A 5,869-nucleotide genomic window follows, 5' to 3' on the forward strand; every position below is an offset into this window, starting at 1 on the left:
TCAAAATAACATCTTTCTGAAAAAGAAATTGGCAGAAAATCATTTTCTAGAAAATGTGGGATCTCCCTCTAATTAGATGCATTTTAATGCTCTTGTTATATTTCTCTTTATAACACTGCACAAGCATACGCCAAGGCAAAGCTTTTAAATGATAATTTTGCAAGGTAATATTGCAACTCATTTTCAAGACATTTCAAATCAGCAGCCCAGCCCAAAGACATCCATTCCAATTGTTCTCTGATTCTAGGATTGCTGAACGTTCACACTTAATCATAAACACAGACTGTAGAACCACAGCTGTTATTAAAATGGAGATAAGATAAATCTTAATTAACTGGTTGTACATCTGTAAATAAATAAACTAATCCTATCTCCCTGAATGACAAGTGACAGATTTGCGTCAACCTGAGATTTCTTTTTTTTTTTTTTTATTTCTTACTGGTTACAAATTACAGTAATAGAAAATATACAGTTTGAAAACATTAGATTTAACAGTTCTTTTAAATTTATGTCGATGATTTAACCCGAGAATGAGGGGAGTTAATGCACATTCTTATGCCTGTCTTCCTAAAACTGAGACATAAGTTGGACTAATAAGTGACAATGCATTCAGCTCTTGTGCTCTGTGTGGCAAATCCATCACTGGGGCAGGTCCACTAACTTTAATGTTCCTGCCATTCCTCTGAGAAATAGAGTAAAATGGAAAAGTTAAGCTCACAGCTCTGAGGCTGTCTTGGCTTTGCTGATGACCACTTTCAGATATCTGCCACAAGCATCATTATTTTGTCGCAGTTGGATATTCTGACATGATCTATGTCTGTGGTTCAAAATCTCCCCTGTCTTCAATAAATGTCTACATATTACACCTCTATAAATACAGAATTCCACATCAATATTGCTAGCAGGCCATCCTAGGGTTATTTCAATGACATTTTTATGCCTCTTATTGCTAAGCCAGTAAGGGGAAAAATATTCCTTTAATTTACTTTTAAGTTGATTAAAACTTACCGGTTCTGCAGTATCTCAGCAACTTCACTAAAATCACCAATTCATTTTACACAAGCCTCTTAAAAAACAGCTGATGCCGTCAACTTCTTGGTCTTGGGTTTGGTCCAGATGCAGTTGACCATGTTAAGCCAAGAGGTTATGACTTGATATTGCTCATTCTCATACAAGTCAAGAACTGGAAGTGTGGATTCTATCTGATTAATTCCCTGGTCCTTCTGAGATGACTAATGGTTACTCAAACAAAAAAATTGTATTACCAGATCATTTGTGATGCTGTTATCTGCAATGGAGGAAGAAATGGGGCCATTTCTAGATGCAACGGAATTTCATTCAGCCTAGAAGTTAGGCTTACCAGTCTGTAGCTAAGATAGAAGAGAGGAAGACTTTCAGGAAAAACTTCACATTTCAACAGTTAAGAAATTTTACAGTTTTTATTTCACCAAAATTTTGCAACAGAAAAACATATCATTCCTCATGCTATGTCTTTGAATGTGAAGTAGAAATTTAAATAAAGGTAATCTTATATTCCTTAAAATACCAAAATGTTGATATAAAGAGATTTTCCAGGAAAGATAAAAGTACTGGCCAAATGTTAACCACAATGTTGAAACTAGATTAGACAGCAGCAAATATTTGTATTTTTTAAGATATGAGGTTCTAATTTTATATGGATAATTTCACTCAGGATTTTTTAATTGCTAAAGTGAAAGGCTGAGGTGTAATTTTGGCTTTTTAACTCACTGTCTGCTTAATGACAGCAAGGAAAGAAAAGTTGCCAAGATTTCCAGTGAGATGCCATTAAAAGTATCTGTCTTTATTATATGCTTAATCATAATCTTTAGAGTTTCTATAAAATAGTTGATTGATTCCACAAATTAACAAAATGATAACATGATGGGGAGAGAAGGGAGAGGGTGTACGTTAGTAGGAAATACTTGTGTGATATTCAGCCACCTATGTTTGTCATATATACATGAACAGGGAAAAAAAATTTCCTAGATTGTCTGAAAAAGCTACTACAATAATCTCAGGGATACAATTAGCCTGCTCAAGCTAAATCAAGAAAAATAATCCTGAGCTGAACGTCTCTCCCTCTCTTCCACTAGCAAAAGAGATACTAGAATAAAACTGAGATGGGAAAAAAGTGAAGTATCAAATAAAACCAAAAGAGATATATTGTGGAAAGAAAAAAATCCAAAGGTATATTTTAAAGAGCTATTTGGATAAAAGCTTGAGATAAAGGTACTTATTCCTTCTCAGTTTCTCCCCTTTTCCTGTTTGGCTCCACTATAAAGCAATAAACACCATCTGGTTTTGGAATTTTCTGCTGCTTTGCCCATGGTGCTTCTTCTACAAAATTTCCCTTGGGCCAGAATTTGCTGAGCAACCTTATCTTCCCAGAAGTTAGTGGTTTTAGGAGGGATTCGGCACCTCAAAATCTCAAATTCCTATCAAGTCTTTCTGCCTGCTGATGTGTGCCTGGATCTCATTGACTTGCCCTCCTCTCAGAGGGCTACACAAAGGATCTTGGTTGTTCCACATCATTTTAGACTAAGGACAAGCACCTCCAGAGGATTTCAGACCAAGGATAAGCCCCTCCAGAGCTTGGGTCTGTGCCCACCATTTCTTGCCTTTCTCTTCCCCTCCTCTCATTTCCCAAATGAGGTAGGTAAGGCTGGATTTCACAGGTTTTTCCCTGCCATGAGAAGGGGACTTGCTTTTCCAGAGTGCTCACAAATCGCTGCCCTCAGCCCCTGGCTGAGACACAGACACAGAGCTGAACCTCTGTGGCCAGCACTGTACCTGACACCAAACCCTCTCTGAACACAAGATGCCATGTCCCCACATCCAAGTGACAACATCCTCCCGCCATCCATCTGCAGCACACCCAGAGAAACTGAGGCTGCGAGGTGAGACACTTTGCCTTGCTGATCTCATGAAAATTGTCCCCTGGTTGTCTGAACTGTGATCTGAGCTTGCTCACCCAGGAGTTGCAAGCCCCTGACATCAGATACAGTGTGAGCAGAAGGGAAACATAGAGCTGGAGGCACCAGCAGCAGGACATCTCTTTTCAGGAGAACGTAGCTAATTTGATAATATGTAATACAAAATTTTACTGTAGGTAGTGTGTTCTCTGCAAAATATTTTCTGGGAGACAGCACATGCCAGAAATACTTTGTAGGATATCATCTAACTGGAGATTTTCCTTCCATATGAACTTCAATAGAGCATTTTCACAGTAAAATGAGCTAGAGCTACCCTTCCCACAGGGTAACACAGACCCCCTCAGTCCTGGAATAAATGTTAGAGGAGTATCTGTGTTGCCTTTATCTAATACATGAATTAACTCAAATGATCTGGCAATCACTTAATTTTGGAAGAAAAATTTTCATCTGCACATGCCCTCAGCAAAGATCAGTTTCTTTTTTTTGTCTGATCTCTCTCTCTCTCTGCTCTTTGAACTCCTCCACGAGAAAGTGTATCACCCTTTAGCTGTTCCCCATACACAGCCTGCTGCTGGCATGCAACCAGTAAAACTCAACCCATAACAAGATCAAGGAACAATTGCTGCTCCGGCTATCACAAGAATCCTGTTCAACTTTTGGGGTGGGTGGCTCAAGCACAACCTTTAAAACAGATCACCCGGGCCAATGAAAAATTCACTTTTGGAGCTACAGATGAAGAAACCATAGAGGCATGAAAAATGACACCCAAACACCTCTGAGGAATTATTTTCATTATGTGGAGATTTACTTGTAATATTGTTAAAGAAATTACAGTTTACAAGTGGCCTTATATCTTTAAAACATTTCTAACTAATACATATTAAAGGCTTTTTCACATGCACACCACCATTTTCTCTTGGGTTTAAAACATTATCAGCTGTGGAAAACTATGGGGATACTTAAAACATCAAACAAGCTATTCATTTTGTGATTATGAAAATGAGTAGATTGAAGCTTGGTTCCTGGAACAGCTTCTCCTGGGGAAGCTGAACACAGTGCTTGGATAATGTTTAAAAAACAGAAAACAATTAAAACAAACAAAACAAGCAAACCAAAGAACAAATGACAAAAACAAACAAACAAACCCACAAATTGTTATTCACTGAGTGACCAAAACAAAAAGTCCCTAATTATCACCCCAGACATCTAAATATGTACAGAACAGACAAAAAGATTTTAAAAATCCACAAACAGAAACAAAAAAAATAAAACAAAGCTCCAGAGCTGGAATTCACAAAAGCTGATGTGTATCTACCAAAGTATATGTCTGTATCTGGGCAGGTCACCTGGAGATGTCTTTACATGCAGCAAAGCATTAGACAAACAAATTAATGAAGATGGTGACACAGTTTACCTCATTAGTTTCCTACGTTCTTAATTGCATCTTTCCAGTTCTATTAACTGCTTTGACTAGATCTCCCTTGGCTATATTAGGTGTTCATGATGTGGAGATCTAAAAATCATGGACCTCACCCTGATCTGCAAGATGTTCTTAGTTCTCCAACACTAGAGGACCTTCACTGTGGTCCAAACATAATAAAGTTCACTTTCACATCTTTATTTAATCTGAACCTTTCCCACACTGGAAACTTTTATTGAAATCCTCAGTTGCGGGCCCTTCTAATACATGCCTAACCATTTGAGAACCAGTGTGTACAAATCTTTAAATATTATTCATGTCAGTGTGCCTAAATAAGATTCATGTGCCTGAGAATTCTTTATTAAAATTGTGATTTAGGGGTACATGACACATAGTGACCTGCCAGCTCATCCACTACTAATCCAACTGCTCATAAATCACCTCTTCGAAAGTGAACCAGCAGAGCAGAGGAAGAGTTTACTTGCAAATACCCAGTGGCTCAGGAAATACAGACTCCATGCTGGCAGAGCATGAGTACATTTAAGAGATTAAACTATTTGCCTCTATCCCATAGTTTAAGTATAAAACTGCTGAAGAGAACAAAAACAAACATACAAACAAAAAACTCAAACCACCCTTATGATGCCATGTGTATATCATAAATGTGATTGTCCAGAAACCTTCCTGCTGTCCTGATCTCTGTAATGGGCCTGTCCAACTGATCCTGGCAAAAACGGCAACGGCCATTCCACCTCAATCTGCCTGTGAATGAGCTCCAAATTCCACAGAGAACCCAAATGGGAACTATCAGATGGCTGGGCTATATGTACAGGGATCAACCTCCTTACCTCCTCACCTCTGCCTCCTACTTTTGGTTGAATACAAACTTTGTCTCCCTTCTCAGGGCATAAGCTGTGCCTTTCTTTATCAGCATGATGTTAGTGACCCCCATGAGTAATTCCCTTGATGGTGCACACTAAACATTGCATAAGAGAGCAATAAACACGGTGTTGTTTAACGGCGACCACAGGTTTCCCCTCCATACTTACCAGAAGCAAAGGTGCAGGAAAACATAACAACACAATTAGACACAAATAAAACTAAAAATTCAGAAGTTGGATATTCAGGACTTGCCATCTGGGTCAAATGAAGTCTTTCCACAAACTTCCTGTGCCCATTTGGGTGTGTGGCCAAGCCTCTTTGTACCTTATCCTCCTCTTCTCGCCAGCAAAGCAGAGCAGCACTTCCCTGAAAAGGCTGCATACATCAAAGATTGTGATATACCCACATATTTTGGCAATAAAATTGTAGCTGTATCTCAGGTAGATAAAATCTCCTGCAAACAAAATACTGGATTCTTTTAAAAGAATAACTTTTTTTTTCAGTTCAATCAAGCTAAAAGAACAATGTTCATTATACAAACAAGTTTTCTGATGTAATTACCAGAGTTTCAAAGTCCCCTCCTGTACTTAACACTCAGGGTTATGGAACCTGT

This window comes from Corvus kubaryi, unplaced genomic scaffold (genome assembly GCF_017639235.1).
Source record: "Corvus kubaryi isolate FWS band 111438036 unplaced genomic scaffold, C.kubaryi_AGA036_p1.0 37385, whole genome shotgun sequence".
Classification (NCBI taxonomy): domain Eukaryota; kingdom Metazoa; phylum Chordata; class Aves; order Passeriformes; family Corvidae; genus Corvus; species Corvus kubaryi.